This window comes from Protopterus annectens, chromosome 1.part0 (assembly GCF_019279795.1).
Source record: "Protopterus annectens isolate FY-2018-M chromosome 1.part0, PAN1.0, whole genome shotgun sequence".
Lineage (NCBI taxonomy): Eukaryota > Metazoa > Chordata > Ceratodontiformes > Protopteridae > Protopterus > Protopterus annectens.
In genome coordinates this window covers 821,134,178-821,151,485 of record NC_056725.1, presented here as the reverse complement: position 1 = coordinate 821,151,485, position 17,308 = coordinate 821,134,178, and the positions used below count along the sequence as shown (strand labels likewise).

Genomic DNA, 17,308 nt, shown 5'->3' with positions numbered 1-17,308 from the left:
GCCAGAGCCATGGCCTCAAGCTAAATGCCAAAAAGTGTATAGTCATCCCCTTTGGCAAAAACAAAGTGCCCACAAATTACCATATAGGTGGTAATCCATTAAGTACAGAAGTAATTAGGGACCTGGGGACCCAAGTTGCTAGCAATCTTTCATTTGACAACCACGTGGCCAAAGTGGTTAGAAAAACATTTTATATAGCCCACCTAATCATGAAGGGATTCACATCTAGATGAGGGGAGGTCATCGTGCCTTTTTACTCATCCCTCATCAGGCCCATAATTGAGTACAATGCCCCTTTTGGGATGTACCTTACCAGACACCTGCAGCAACTGGAAAGACCCCAAAAGTACCTCACCAAGAGGATCAAAGGGCTCAAACAGATGCCATATGCTGCCCGGTTAAAGAAACTCCAGCTCTACTCAGTGGCATACCGCCTGTTCAGAGGCGATCTGTGCCTGACGTATAAAGCCATGTCCAACCCGGAATTAATGGACATGCTGCATCTCAGAAAATCCAAATCCCATCGAGCTACGCACTCGAGAGACTTGAACCTCAGCACTGAAAAAATTGGACATGCTGGGGGGACAGATTCATAACTCAGAGGCTCCCTTCACTCTGGAATAAAATCTCTGTCCAGGTTAGGCAGAGTCCCTCATTGACTCTCTTCAAGAGGAATCTTGATGAGTGGATGGGAGATCGTAGGTTTACTCCAGGTATCACTTCTCTGTCACTGTTAGACAGAGGCACAGTATACTAACCTTGAAAAAGGGCATAGCAAAATAAATTTAAAATGGGTGGCGAAAGCCAAACATTCTGGCTAGGCTTATAAATGCCCTAGGGCAGATAGCCTAGTATGAACCTATAAACCTATGAACAACTACATACAGTAACAAAAAAAAAAAAACACAACCATATTACACTTCTTCAAATATTGGCAGGGGGGCAAGTCCCCCTGCTACTTAAATATACCTGCTCCAAGATCGCACTACACTAAGATACGTTATGTTGTAGTACAGCAAGTAAGAAGGGAATATGACAGACTACCTATGTAACTCCAGTAAGTATCAGAGAGATATATAGTTCATAGGTGTGTACTAGGCTAATGGCCCTGGGGCCTTTACAAGCCTAGCCCATAGGATTACCCTGGCATCGTGCCACTCGACCTTACTTTCTAGTGCCTCTGTCGAGCAGAGCCACAGAAGTGGTCCCCGGGGTGTTATTTCCTAATTCTCATCCACTCAAGATTTTTCTCGAGTACGAATGAGGAACTTTGCTTGACATAGATGGGTCGCTTGTTAGAGTATAGGAAGTCTCTGGGACAGGAATCTATCCCTCCAGCATGTCCTGTTTATTGTGGTGACAAGGTTTAGGTCCCCTAGAGCGTGCAGCTCGGAGGGATTGGGATTCAAGTGTAGCATGTCCAACAGCTCTGGGTTTAACATAGCTTTATATGTTAGGCAGACATCTCCTCGGAGTAGGCAATATGCTACAGAGTAAAGCTGGAGTTTTGGAGAAGGTCAGTGTACGGCATCTGTTTGAGGCCAGTAATCCTCTTTGTGAGGTGCTTCTGTGGCCTTTCCAGCTGCTACAGATGTCTTGTGAGGTACATTCCAAAAGGGGCTTACACTCTACGAGTCTGAGTGCAGAGTAGAGGGGAAAAATGTCCTCTTTTTTCCTAGATGAGAACCCTTTTGTGATGAGGTGTGCCACATTGAAGCATTTCTTGACTACTGTGGTGATGTGATTATCAAAGGAGAGACTACTGTCCACCTGGGTACCTAGGTCTCTTATCACACATTCGGCGTTAAGTAGACTGCTGTTTGTGTGTTAGTTCATGGGTACGAAGTTTTTACCAAAGGGGGTGACAATGCACTTTTGGACATTGAGCTTGAGGCCATGCCTCTGACACCAGGCATCTGTCTCAGTAAGGCCCTTGTGTAGGATGTCCACATCATTTGGGGAATCTACTATGGCTCCTAGTTTGCAGTCATCTGCAAACTTAGTTAGCCAGAGGCCTTCTGTGTTAGCCTGTACTTCAGAGAAGTAGATACCAAATAGGAGAGGTCCAAGGACTGAACCCTGTAGTACTCCACTTGTCACTGGTTTGAAGTCAGATTTGGAGTCTGCAACGTTTACATTGTGGGTTGTCAGTGAGCCAGTTGGCAACCCATCTTGTGACGTAGGGATTTATACGTAGTTTAGGGAGTTTAGCTAGAATTCCAGAATGGGGGAATGGTGTCGAAAGCGTTGGCAAAGTCAGGATAGGCTGTGTGAAACACCTTACCCTCGTCTACGGCTTAGGTTACTGCCTCAAAGTCGAAACCTGAAGCCATGATCTGCCTTTCACAAACCCAAACTGGGTGAGGTCCACTGCCATTCAGAGGGCACAAAGTCTGAAGTGAGACTGATTGAACATGGTGCTTAGGTGGGGAGCCAGTTCGTTCTGAAGTTAATGTAAAACTCAGCCTGGGATGTTGTGTTTTTGGTTCTAGAGAGTGCAGCTATTACCTGCATAGATGTGATTACAGGGACTCTGCGTTCTTCCTGTATAGATATGGGCCCATTAGGGGGTGAGAGGGGAGTAAAGTTAGCACTAGAACCTATCTGCCAGAAGGTTGGCAATATCAGTTGGTTCTGTAATTTTTGTGCCGTTGTTCTGTAACCCAGAGCAGATCTGGGTATGGCCACTGAGATTGACATAACTATAGAATGCTTTGTGGTTGCCCTTAGAATACGTGGCAATTGTATTTTCGTAGCTAGCTTTAGAGGATCTTATAAGGGATCTCAGCTTCTTACTGAGGCTGACCAGGGAGCTTCTCCACTCATGGGATTTTACTCTTTTGCAACAGTTTCTTCCTTCTGTTGTAGAGTATGTTTATTGCAGGGGAGCACCAGATTGGCTTCCTTTTTTTGGAGGATAGCGTCTTGGTTCTGTTTGGGATAGCATGATCCATGCACTCGTTTAAGTGCTTACAGAGTGCATTTGTGTAGTATTCAGCAGTCTTAACTGTATTCTCCATCTGCATAGGTGTCATGAAGTTCGCCACTTCTGTCTTAAGAAGCATGAAGTTGGCTTTGGAGAAATTTTTTACCATGCTTTCCTTAATGGTGGGTGGGGGTGGGATGTGGATATCTAGGGTGATTAGCTTATGGTCGGATCTGACCGAGGAGTTGATTTCACATGTGGAACATCGGTCACTCATGCTGGTAATGACTAGGTCTAGGGTATTGGTGCTCCTGGTGAGGGTGTTAAGTTGATCCAGGGCATTGGAATTTATGAATTCCAGAAAGCGTTGAGCAAAGGAGTTGGTAAACGAGAAGTTTTCCCAGTTAATGGTAGATTAGTTGAAATCGCCCATTATTAGGGTGTTTGGTTGAACTCTAATATTTTCCAGTATTCCAAGAAGAGTGGGAATCATGGGGCATGGTGGGGGATCTGTAGCAAGCTGCAATTTGGATTGCAGTTTTGCCCAGAGTTAGCTGCACTTGGATAACCTCGGATGCATTATGCTGCACAACCAGCCTAGAAGTGTGGATAATCCTTAATATGGACAAACCTCCACCTTTGGTGTTCTGGTCCAGGTTAAAAGGCTGAAAAGTGTGGTATGAGTTATAGCCTGGTAATGCAGGGTGCGCTCTAGAGCCTTGAACCAGGTCTCAGTCACTGCACAAAAATCGATTTGAGTGCCTCGAGTGAGTGCATTTTGAGATTTAGACTTCTAGTATTGAGTAGCATTACCCTCAGTATTTGCTTGCCTGTTTTGTTACAGTGGTGAATTTATCATTTGAACCTTGCCTAAAAAAGGCACTATGGGGCGGCAAGAGCCTTAGCCAGTATTCGGAATCCCAGGGGTGACAGGTGCAGGCCATCTCTGGCAAAGCATTGTGGTCTGTCGACTATGTCATCCCAGGCAGACAGATACTGGATCCCCTTAGAATGACACCAGAAGCTTAAGCAATTGAAGTTAATCATTTTGTCCTTGTACTGCGGTATCATTCTGGGCGATGGCAGGATGCTACTCAGGGCTAGGGTCATACCTGCCTGGGCTACAAGATCGGAGAGCTCTTCCATGTCTCTTTTCATGTAGTCCAGGGAGGTACATCTCAGGTCATTCACACCAACATGGACAATGACAGCCATATATGTACTTGTTGTGGAGTGACCTGAGTGGGTGGGTTATGTGGCGGATCCTGCCACCCGACAGGCAGCTGACAGTAATCTTCTCCTTGTTTAGCCTGGTAAGTGGGACATCAGTGTGCCTGACTACAGAGTCACCTATGACTAGTGTGTTGGGTACGATGGTTTGCCTTGTAGGCTGTGGTTTACTGGCACACTGAGTCTGTGGGCTGTGTCTCATTTGGGTTGTGTTGGGAGGTGGAGGTTGCTTGCGTTTCTGCTCTGGAGGTCTCTGTTGCTTGAGCAGATTATTACTGAGTTTTTGTGTGTCTGTGTGGATTTTGGTGGTGTAGGTTTAGTGGGACTATGATGAGTGTGGTGTGGTGCAAGTGTTAAACTTCTCCTCTTGACTATCAAGTTCAGTCTTGGTTGGAGAGGGCTTTACCTCCAGTTTGGCTAGATAAGTGCATCGCTCACAGTTGGTGGTGTTGGGTGGTAGGATAACAGGGTTGTCTGTGTACATGTGGCAATTACTACATTGCCTCAAGATGCCCAGATTCATCAGACAGACAGGAGAGAAAACTGGGAGCTGACCCTTAGACATGCCTACTTTCCTCTAGACAAGTGAGGAAAGTGAGTATAAGAACTGTTTTTCTCCAAGCAAGTGAGGAAAGTAAGTACAAAAACTGTTTTCCTCTAGGTAAAGAGGAAGGTTGAGTGCTGTAGTAATTTGTAGCTTAGAGTGCCAACAAGTTCTGAGTAAGTGCGGAGTATGAAAACGCAAATTCAAGTGCTAAAACTAAGAATCTGTACCTGGATTTTGTGGTAGATAGACTACCTAGTGCTTACTACTCCCACTGATCAGCTAGAATGCATCTCTCCAACACAGAAAGGCTTGGGGGGCTCAGAAGCTTACAATCACAGTCTTGGATACACAAAATCTGTATCTGTACTAGACTAGCTACAGGAAAGGTGGGAAACTAGTGCAAATGCAGGCTTTTAAACCAGAAAGTTGAAAGAGATGGAAAAACTGTCCAAACGGCCAACAAACTACAATTTCTGTGCCAGAAATTACTCTTGTGGTAGATAGGCTACCTAGAACTTACCACTCCCACTGATAAGCTAGAAGGCTTCCCCTCCAACACAGAAAGGCTTTGGGGGCTCAGAAGCTTACAAACAGTCCTGGTTACAGCAAATCTGTATCTGCACTAAACTAGTTACAGAATAAACAGGAAACAAGCTTAGAATTTTTTTTTTTTTTGGAAAGTGGAAAGGGAGAAAGAATCAGAAGATAATTCGAAATTAAGGACCTAAGTGGCTTGCCCTTCACAAATGTTCTTTCTGTATTAGGTAGAATGAGCTAGTGACACTAGACTGGAATAGAACTGGGGCAGAGCTGAACAGATGGGACTGGTAGGAGTGTCGGAGATCAAAATATGATCTCACTGTACTCTGTTGAGTGAGCAAAGGAGATAGACTGAGGAGGAGTGTTCAAACACAAATTTACAGGAGGGGCGGGCAATTCCAAAGCCACCAAGATTAATACCAGAACAAGAACAGAGAGGGCAGGCGGGAAACTTAACTGCAGAGACAGAGAGAGACCACAATATTCTATGAAATTAAATAGAAAAATAAAGTACGGTTGTGTACACTTAACATAAATGTAGATGTTAGTGTGTATTCACTGTTGCAGTCATCACACTTGGGTTATCTGCCTGCAGGTAGCCCTCAGTCGGCCCGAACACCTGAGTTTTGGGATTTCTGCTTCAGATGCTGTCGCCTCATCCATGACATCAGGTCGTCAGGGGTATAAAACATGCAGCAGACGCCATGACATCAGTTTCTTGCCCCAGATGTCAGGAGCCCCCAAAATAGGAAGCAATCACATGGTGTGGAACACCTCCAGTAAAAAGTAAATACCATTTCCATAAGATATGGCCAAAAAAAGGATAGGTAGAAAGTATAGAAAGACAGGAGGGCTGGAGGGAGGGTGAGTAGGACTGCAACAGTGAATACACTCGAACATCTACATTTATGGTAAGTATACACAACTGTACTATGTTCTTTGCGTGTCAATGTTCCAGTCATCACACTTAGGTTGATTCCCAAGGTAATGCTTGGTGAAGGTGTGTACTGAATTCCAAGTAGCAGCTTCCAGGATGTCCCTGGTAGGGACGCCCCTGAGAAAAGCTGTAGAGGTTGAGGTAAGCCTAGTGGAATGAGGCCTGATCCCCTGTGGGGGAAATGGATGCCGTGTGCTATCCATTTAGAAACGGTTTGTTTTGAAATGGCCTTATCCTCTGCCCCTGTAGCAAAGCTGACTAGCAGCTGGTCAGATTTTCTGAAAGGTTTAGTCCTGTCAAGGTAGAACCAGAGCTATCTGTGCACTTCCAAGGAGTGCAGAATCCTCTCCCCTTTATTCTGAGGATTAGGAAAAAAGGTTGGCCAATGGATGGATTGGTTTAAAGCCACACTGGATACCACCTTGAGCATAAAAGATGGGTTAGTCCTGAGGGAAACCCTGTCCGCATGGAAGATAATGAAGGGTTCCACAGCCATAAGGGCCTGTAACTGACACTCTTTTTGCTGACGTGATGGCTAGCAGCAAGGCTGTTTTCCAAGAGAGGAATTTTAACCCTGCTGTAGCATCAGGCTCAAAAGGGGGGGGGGGGGGGAGTGTGAGCTTCTCTACTACAAAGAGAAGGTCCAGGCAGGAGTGGGACTTTTCCTTGGGGATCTTAAATGGTTAGCTCCTCTCAGGAACTGTTTGATCAGAGGGCGAGAGAAGAGGAGTGGCTCAGCATTGTAATGAGCAGAAATGGCAGAGGCATTAATCTTAACTGACGAGAAGGATAGGCCTTTGTGGATCTGCTAGGTAATCTAGGATTTGAGGCAAGGAGGGCACGGTTGTGTCCTGCCCTTGAGACTGGCTCCAAGAACAGTATCTATTCCACTTTTCTAAATAGGATTTCCTAGTACTGGGCCCTCCTGGATTCAAGGATAACATCCAGCACCTGTTTGCTGAGGGCTGCTGGTGATGTATTCAGGGAATAAGCCAGGCTGCCAGGTTCAGGGATTTGCAGCCGAGGATGCAAAATCTGTCCCTCCTGCTGGGACAGTAGACAGGGGGTCTGATGTAGGTGCCAGGGTGGCACTGCTGTCAGACTGCGTAGGAGTGGGTACCAATGCTGGCGTGGCCAGTCTGGTGCAATAAAGATTGTCCTTGGCCTGTCCTGTTTGATCTTCAGCAGTACTTTTGGAAGGAGGGGCAGAGGGGGAAGGCATAGATGGAGAGGTTTTCCCATGTGAAGGATAGAGCATACAGTTACCAAGCTTGGCTGTGAGGAATTGTGGTGCAAAATTTGTTTAGTTGATGGTTTTGGGGGGATGCAAAAAGGTCCACCTCTGGTGTCCCTCACCTATGTATTAGAAGTTTGAATGAGTTTGGTTCCAGTTTCCACTCGTGTGGGTCCATTAGATTTCTGCTTGTCGTCTGCCAGTGAATTTTGTTACCTGGCAGGAATCGAGCCTGTAGGTGCACTTGGGTTGGTTAAGGCTGTGCTCCACAGTGCCATGGCTAACCTGCAGAGTGGGTAGGAATGTGCTCCCCCCTGCTTATGTACTACACAACTGTGGTGTTGTCTGGCTTTATCAGGAGTTGTCCTGGCAGTATAAGGTATTTGAAGGCTGTCAGTGCATTCTGTACAGCTAGCATTTCTTTTAGATTGCTATGCAGGTGAATTTGTCCTGGGATCCATTTGCCTTGAATGCATTTGCCTGCCATGTGAACCCCCCATGCATAGTCTGATGAGTCTGTTGTCAGAGTTTGGACGGTGGGGGGTTGTGAGAAAGGGAGTCCCTTGTTGTGGTTGCAAGCCTCTGCCCACCAAAGGAACTCTGTCCTTAGGCAAGGAATGATAGGAATCACTGTTTCCAGGTCCTGGGAATGTTGAAACCAGAGACGTTTTAAGTATCACTGAAGTTTCCTGGAACCAGTAGAATACATGAGGCCATGAACCCTAGGGCTTGCAGTATTTTTCTTGCAGTTAACTGTTTGGGTGGCCAGTAGTTTGAAATAAGTTGTCAAATCAGCTTTTCTGGAGTGAGGAATGCCATCTGGGAAGTTGTGTTCAAGCTTGCTCCCAGGAATACAATCTTTTGGCTGGGTACCAGATGAGATTTCTTTTCACTGATGGTACACCCCAGAGAAGTTAGGAGTCTCTTTACAAACGTCAGGTGCTGAAGCAGCAATTCCTGACTGTCCGCCTGAATCAGGCAATCGTCCAAGTATGGGTAAATTTGAATATTTCTCTGCCTACAGTAAGCAATGGCTGGAACCAGGCACTTTGTGAATACCCTGGGTGCAGTAGATAAGCCAAATGGAAGTGCAGAGAACTGACAGTGCATAGAACCTGCCCTGAAATGTAGATATTTCCTGCAAGATTCCCTTATGGGGATGTGCAGATAAGCTTCTTTTAAGTCTAGGGTGACTAGCCAGGAGTCCCTGGCTAGAACAGGAAGGAGCTGTTGCAGTGTAAGCATTTTGAATTTTGGTACAACCCGGAAGGTGTTTAGGGTTGACAGATCCAGAATAGGGCACCAACAGTTCTCTTTCCTGGGCACCAGGAACAGCCTGGAGTAGAAACCCTGTGCCCTTTGCTCTGTTGGCACAGGTTGAATAGTCCTGATACCAAGAAGAGAAAGTACTCGCTTTTGGGCCTCTGTCCACTGGTTTGGAGGAAGGTCTGGCAATCCACTTGGGGTTGGCAGAGAGTGGAAATAGAATCTTTATCCCTAGGATATAATGTTTAAGACCCATTGGTCCTGGGTACTATACTCCCAGTTTTTTGCATGCAGGGCGAGTTTTCCTCCTAGGGGTGCAAGTACTTGGGCATGGCTGGGAAGGATTAAGTACAAGTCACCGTGAACTTTTTCCATAAGGGAGTGGCTTACCACTCCCAGTTTTTGAGGAGGGAGCACTCCATTTGTTTAGATCTGTGCATACCCTGAGACTGTAGTCTTTGTGGTCTGTTGCCCCTGGGTTTGGGCTGAGGTCTGGAAGGGACTGTAAAGGACCATTTTTTTTGGAAGCCAATGCCTACAGAATCTAGGTGGCTGTACATGTAAGAAATCTAACAGTTTGCATGGATTTAGCTTTTTCTTCCATCTCTTCAAGAACAACTTCTGCTTTAAAGCCAAACAGTCTTGGTTTAATGGAGCATCAAGTAATTTTGCCTTGACATGGTCTGGCAAGATTTGTTCCTTCAGCAAAGCATGCCTTCTCAGAACAGACCCAGTGACAACAGCCCTGCAAGATGCTTCTAAGGCATCAAAACCACACTGCAAAGCATGTTTACCAACAACGTTTGCAGAATGCATTAAGTCTTGCAAGTCTTTATTTCCTGCACTATCAGGAATCACCAACATTTTTTGTTTAATTAGATCAACAATATGCTGCTGGTACTTCAAAACGTGAAACTGGCAATTTAAAGCCCTCTTGGCAAGAGTTGCAGAGATATATACCTTTTTACACCATCTGTCTAGAGCCCTAGAATTCCTGTCCGGAGGGGTAGGGTTTTTGGCTGTAGAAGCCTCAATACCTTTAGGTCCCTGGGAGAAGGTCTCTGGATCCGCTGTGGGATTTTGAGAGAGAAATTTGGGAGAGTCAGGTAGTCTGTAGTATGTGTCAGGCTTTCTAAGAGCAGGTGGTAAAGTATCAGGGGTAAGGCTGGATTCCATGAAAACATCATCTACAACATCCAGGACAGGGGGAATAGCTTGAGGCCTATTGCTGAGACAAGTCTAAAAATTCAGAGTCTCTTTTTGGACTGTGGGTAATCCTGGCATTCCCAGCGGAAATGCTCTCTTGGGGTATGCAAGGTTTCACCGAAAGAAAGGTCCTCTGGGGGAGGCTGAGGGAATTTAATCCTCTGCATCTGAGTCCTCATAGGTAGATAAGGTTATTTCCTGGTAATCACAGGGGTAAGAGTCATCAGACTTCATGGTCTGAAGAATCCGAAGGAAAATCAATTCTTTGTCTTTTAGAGGAGGAAGGCTGGCTTCCCCTAATTAAAGTAATAAGGTGAATAACAAATTACTGAGCAAAGTAAAAAGAAGGCACTCGTAGTAATAGTTAAGCGCTTTTCGTTCATGATAGTTCACAAACTTCTTCAGACAGATACAAAATAACTGGAACACATTTAAATACAAATGATTAACCAATCAGCAAGAAAGTTAAAAAACACACAATGTAACCACCCACTTTTAAAAACAAATAGCTCTATCAAGTTAACATCACTCGAACAATATTAAAAATACATTAAAAAACAGATTAATTAACTTAACGAATTAAACTTCTAAGCTTTAGAATACTACTTATAGTACATCCTTCATTTATGCCAGGAAGACTATAAGCATTCAGCCTAATTTGTCATGTAAATTCTAACTCATCCAGTCTAAGTACATCTGGGCCACCTCTTAAATTACTACACACTTGGTCTATGACAATAAACCTAAAACGATGATCAGGGCATTGTTCAACATGTTTAGCTAAGGCGTTTTCGAGCTTATGTTTCCTAACTGCATACAAGTGCTCGTAAATACGGTTGCAGAGCTTCCTTTCAGTTTTGCCAACGTAGTAAGCTGGACAATATTGGCACATAGCAAGATAAACAACCATTTTTGAGTTACAATTATTTCTCCATTTCAAATTAAAATGTAAGTTGTTAACACAATCTATTGGATTCTAAAATGTAGGCACAGTAATTACAAGCTTGGCATTTATACATGCCTGGTGTTCTGGTTAAATTCACACTATTTTCACAATATGCTTTAAGGTTCTTACCTCTTCTATAAGTTACTAAAGACGTTCACCTAAACTTGAATGGACAATGTTGTCACTTTTAAAAATGTCCCAAATTTTTCTCAAAATCTTAAAACAATGGCTGCTGTTTACATTGTAAGTAGTTATAAAAGAAATATTATACTGATTAGTTTCATGTTGTTGGACCTCAATTTCATCAGAAGTGTTGGTAGAGCTATTTGCTCTAATAGAACAACACACAACATTGTTCAAAAGAGGTGTATAGAATTGGGACTGTTTCAAGGAGACCTCATTTATGATTTCATCAATCAAAAGCTCCGGGTACCCACGGGACAGGAACATTTCCTTAATGAAATTACATTCACTATGGAAGGCATCATCCACAGTAATAATACGAGCTGCACGGACCAATTGTCCTTTAATAATAGCCCGTTTCTGATGGAACGGGTGGCAACTTGAATAATGCAGCATTGAGTTACAATAAGTTTTCTTCCTGTGAATAGAAGCTGTGTATCTATCAAGTAAACTGTCCTTAGTAAGGGTAATGTCAAGTAAGCTATAGAAATAGAATCAAAAGTTTGTGTAAACTTTAAAAAGGAAGTAGTAGTATTAAAATAATCAACTAGTAGTTCACTACATCCTACATCACCATCAAGCAGTATAAAAATATCAAGGAACCGCGTGTAAAAAATAATATGGTCCTTGAAATTACAGTTGTTAAATACATACAGGTGTTCCCAGTAGGCCATGACCATATTGGCCACACTGGCCCCACAGGGTGAACCCATAGCTACTCCGATCTTCTGGAGAAAAAAAACAGTCCTTCAAAAACAAAAAAATTATTGTCAAGAATTAAACCAAGTAGTTCCTCAACCAATAAAATTTCATCTGAAGGACACCCCTGAAGCTTTAAAATTTCATTAACCCATTCAGAAGCTAAACCATGTGGAATACAGGTATACAAATCTTTTACGTCAATGGTCAAAAAGTTGAATCTTGGCTTGAATTCTAAATCACTTATGTTCTTTAAAAACGTCCATGAATCTTTACATATTTGTTTTATATTAACCAAGTACTTTTGTAGGATAGAATGGACAAATTTAGCACATGCGTAAGTGGGAGAACCTCTACTATCAACTAATGGCCGCATGGGTGGATTTTCTAGACTTATGTATTTTGGGTATACCAAATAAACAAGGAAATCTAGGAAAAGAAGTGGACATGTAGTTATAAATAGTTTGAGTAATCCTCCCTTTGATTGATGAAATCATAAATGAGGTAGGTCTCCTTGAAACGACAGTCCCAATTCTATACACCTCTTTTAAACAATGTTGTGTGTTGTTCTATTAGAGCAAATAGATCTACCAACACTTCTGATGAAATTGAGGTCCAACATGAAACTAGTCAGTATAATATTTCTTTTATAACTACTTACAATGTAAACAGCAGCCATTGTTTTAAGATTTTGAGAAAAAATTGGGACATTTTTAAAAGTGACAACATTGTCCATTCAACTGTAGGTGAACGTCCTTTAGTAACTTACAGAAGAGGTAAGAACCTTAAAGCATATTGTGAAAATAGTAGTGTGAATTTAACCAGAACACCAGGCATGTATAAATGCCAAGCTTGTAATTACTGTGCCTACATTTTAGAATCTAATAGATTTTGTGTTAACTTACATTTTAATTTGAAATGGAGAAATAATTGCAACTCAAAAATGGTTGTTTATCTTGCTATGTGCCAATATTGTCCAGCTTACTACGTTGGCCAAACTGAAAGGAAGCTCCGCAACCGTATTTACAAGCACTTGTATGCAATTAGGAAACATAAGCTCGAAAACGCCTTAGCTAAACATGTTGAACAATGCCCTGATCATAGTTTTAGGTTTATTGTCATAGACCAAGTGTGTAGTAATTTAGGAGGTGGCCCAGATGTACTTAGACTGGATGAGTTAGAACTTACATGGCAAATTAGGCTGAATGCTTATAGTCTTCCTGGCTTAAATGAAGGATATACTATAAGTAGTATTCTAAAGCTTAAAAGTTTAATTCGTTAAGTTAATCTGTTTTTAATGTATTTTTAATATTGTTTGAGTGATGTTAACTTGTTAATAGAGCTATTTGTTTTTAAAAGTGGGTGGTTACACTGTGTTTTTTAACTTTCTTGCTGATTGGTTAATCAATTGTATTTAAATGTGTTCCAGTTATTTTGTATCTGTCTGAAGAAGTTTGTGAACTATCATAAACGAAAAGCGCTTAACTATTACTACGAGTGCCTTCTTTTTACTTTGCTCAGCAATTTGTTATTCAGTTTGTTTGTGCTTAAAGTAATAAGGTCTTCAGCCATTCTAAGCATTTGTTTCTATGGCATGGGAGCTTGAGAATGTGCTTTGGTCATCGGTTTCTGAGGCATAGTGCGAACTCTGGGCCTGAGAAATTCGATAGATTTAATCAACAACGTAGTCTGTTTGATATGAACATCAGAAGGTTTGAATACACCCTCAGAAGCAGGTGCCTGCACAGCGGCTCCAGACCCATCCAATGTAGAGACATCAGCAGGTTCCATAGTCGAAGAAGCTTCTTGCGGCATACCGGACTCCAAATGGGTCTCAGTAGAGGCCTGCGAATCTGTAGAAGCGGGTAACAGGGGCTGCAAAAGCGCCTCGCTGAGTACCGGCGGACTGGTGACTAGCTTAACTGAAGCGTCGTCGGCAGTTTTGGACCTATGCGGTCTGTCTCTCTCTCTGCATTTTTTCCGAATATTAGTAGTCGGACGGCTTACCGAAGCCATTTCGGAATACGGAGAATGAGCGCGAAAGAATTTAGAGACAAAAATAGCCAGACGATGAATAGTTCGGGCATTGAACAAGGCACAAAACCGACAGCGAGGGAAGTCATGGTCTGGGCCTAAACAGGTGATGCAGTAAGAATGAAAATCTCCATGTGGTATTTGTTTTCCACAGGCAAGACTATTGTTAACTTTGACATCGGTTAGAGCAAGAAAAAAAAAGTCTCCGCAACGGGGTACTTGGCTTTAGAAGACATCAGGTTTGAAACTCGAAAAACGAAAATTTCAGGTAGCTGCCGACGGGCACTTACTAACTGCTTCTGCTTCGGAATCCCGCACGGCAAGAAAAACTGATGTAATGGTGTCGGCTGCATGTTTTATACTCCTGATGTCATGGATGAGGAGACAGCATCAGACGCAGAAATCTCAAGACTCTGGTATTTGAGCCGACTGAGGACTACCTGCAGGCAGATAATCCAAGTGTGATGACTGCAACAGTGAAATGAAGAACATCTACAGAGAGACACATACCAATGAAACAATTAAATACAGAGAAAAATAAAATAAAATGCAGTACAATCTTCAACACTGCAAGTTTGTACAACTCAGCTAGTAATGCAGTTGACTGTAGGTATGTACCAGAAGCCAAACAACTCAGATATTGAGCAGTAATAAATTCAAGGGGTACAGGGGGGGCTTGCCCCCCCTGCTTATAGTTGAAGTGTAATATGGTTTGCTTTTTATTTGTTTCTGTATGTAGTTGTGCTGGCATATATTAAATGTTGGTTTCCTATGTATTTTCAATGTTATGGGATTCAATGTTTTAAGTGTTTTGAATTTTCAAGATTTTGGTCTTAATGTTCTGAATTTCAATGTTATGGGCTTTCAATCTTCTACAGTGCATATGTGTGTGTGCGTGTGTGTGTGTGTGTGTTTATGTATGTATATATATATATATATATATATATATATATATATATATATATATATATATATATATATATAGTTTACTGTGAATATTGCGAACGGAGATGCTTCACAGATGCAGAACTCGAAATTTGGATTTTCTAATGTCCATCTTGCTGAACATCTCCATATCGAAAGCTCATATCAGCAAATGCACTGTGCATTTGCTAATATGAACTTGATGTACTGTCAGAGATCGATGTACAATGTGGTTTGAGTATTTCATCCCTTTCATCACTCTACTGGGATCTCAGAGTTGGAATATATAATTTGTAGGGGGAGTGGGGAGTGCTGAAGGGCTTGCCCCCCTGCAAAAAACATGAGGTGTAGCGTAGTGTTGAGCAGTATGTTAGTACTGCTGACAACAGGAACTGTTGTTACTTTCACATTAGGTGCATGGGAAATGGTACGTCGATTTATGCCGAATCGACATTACTGGATTGTGTTTGACATTTACAATTTCATAAATGTCAAATTTTGAGAAAACAAGTCAACTGATCATTGACATTATGATAGCAAACCTATTTCCCACACGCACCTAAACATATCTTTGTTCACATACAAATTTTACACTCTTACCTAATGTGTAGAACTATTTTCAGGGAGATGCAAAGTGTTTTATATAAAGGTATGATCGTAAATGGTCCCTGGGAAAGCTATCTTCTGCACTACAAAGAATAGCTAACTTGCCTCATCTGCCTAAAAGGAGGACTAAAAGTTGTTTGCATGCACAATGCATACATAGCCTGAGGTTTAGTTGCCATTTCATAAACTGCTCTAAAACAACAACTTCAATGACAAATCCATTCACCAACCCCACCTTATTTAATTCATCCTTCTAGTTCACACTGCAATCAGTACCATCAAACTCCACTGAAAAACTCCTTACCAGACTAAGCCTTCCACACTGGCCCTTAATATTCTTCCTGCTTTATTATCGCAAGCTTGCTGCTAAACTAGTTGCCTATCCAACATCTATACTCCTCAAGCATTCATTAACTGAATCTAGAGTTCCCACACTATGGTAACAATCCTTCATTCTCCCCCTACACAACGGTGGAAACTTCACAGATAAATCATATTTCTGGCCTATCACCATCACATCGACACTGTCTAAAACCTTAGAAAAGTGCAGCAGCAACAAACCACAGTTTCTTCTAACAATAGTATCTCCTCCACTCAACATGGATTCCTCCCTATCACAGTAAACTACTGCAGTCTTATCCCTCCTCAACACTATTTATGAAGCAAAAAATAAACTTCTCATCCATTTCCTAGATCTGTAAAAGGCATTTAATACAGTCTCCCATGCAAAATGCTTCCTGCACCTTCTTCTTTAGGCTTTTCTGTTACAGCACACAGCTAGTTTTCTAGTTAACCTTCTACTTGAAGTGAAATGGCACTCATTCATCTCCCGCTATTTGCGTGTACCTACTCCTCAAGGCTTTTTTCTTGGTACCCTGCCATTTAATCTACTTAAACAATTTCAGTACTGCCACTTTACATGCTGCTATACACTGATGATGATACTCATCTGCTCTGCTTCTACATTAACCTCACTGCAAACTCTTAAGAAATCTTTCACCTCCATCAAGACTTGTCTGTCTCATTTCACGCCCCCCCAAAACAAAAACTCTAAATTAATACTCTTTATACCAAAGTCTCGTGAAAAGACTACACAATTTACAAAAACATTACCTCACAAAGCATTCACCTGAAGAGGTCCCCCCACCACCACCACCAAACTGCTAGGAGATATCATACACAAACCAAAATTTATCAACATGGCAAACAATTAAAAAAAAAAAACAAAAAATAGAACCTCTAAAATTTTACTGCGCAATCTTGTTGAAACATAGCCACTACATACCTTGTTTCCAACTCCACTTCACACTTCCCCACTTCTTACAAATATCAACAAAACCCTAACAAAGAAATATGAGCAGTGCTATACAAAATAAAAATGCTAAATTTGCAGCCAATACACCAAATTCTGCCTACCACTGCTTAGTACTCAAAAATTACACTAGCTTGAATTCACATATTTATGTATTTTATTTACTGTTTCTAGACCAGCTTATTTCCACTAGACTATTGGAATCTTTCTAGGGGAGCCTGGAGGGAAGTATTTAAACCACTAGACAAATTTGGTCAGGAAACTGGGGAATGTCCCCTACTCTTTTTAATGGGTGCAGGGAGACCCTTTATATCCACCAAAGCTGCCACCAGCTCAAGCATATGGGATCTTGGTTTAACATCTCATCGAACGAATGGCACACACACAGGAGTAAAGCATTCCCCCTTACACTGCACTACAGTGTTAGCAAACCATACACCTGGTGTGGGAACAGAACCCACAGCCTTCTGCGCCAAAGGTGTGCGCGCCAAGTGCTGCACCACTAATGCCGTCAAACATCCTTTATCAATCAGCACTAAAAGTTGCCCATAGTATTCTCCACTCATCATACAAATGTCCCTCAGTCTAAGGTTTATTTTAGAGGATCTCTCTTTTTAGAACTCTCCGCTCTGCAGGACAAAAGCTACTTGTCACTCCGAAATCTTACAACACTTTCAGCGATGCCTTATACTCTACTTACATATCTAAAAAAAATTCC

General features: G+C 42.3%; 1 protein-coding gene across 1 annotated transcript in view; it reads right to left on the bottom strand.

Moving 5' to 3' along the window:
• Positions 1-17,308, bottom strand: part of LOC122795429 (glutaminyl-peptide cyclotransferase-like protein) — a 498,301-nt gene that overhangs the window by 318,142 nt on the left and 162,851 nt on the right. The gene's annotated exons all lie outside the window — the stretch shown is intronic.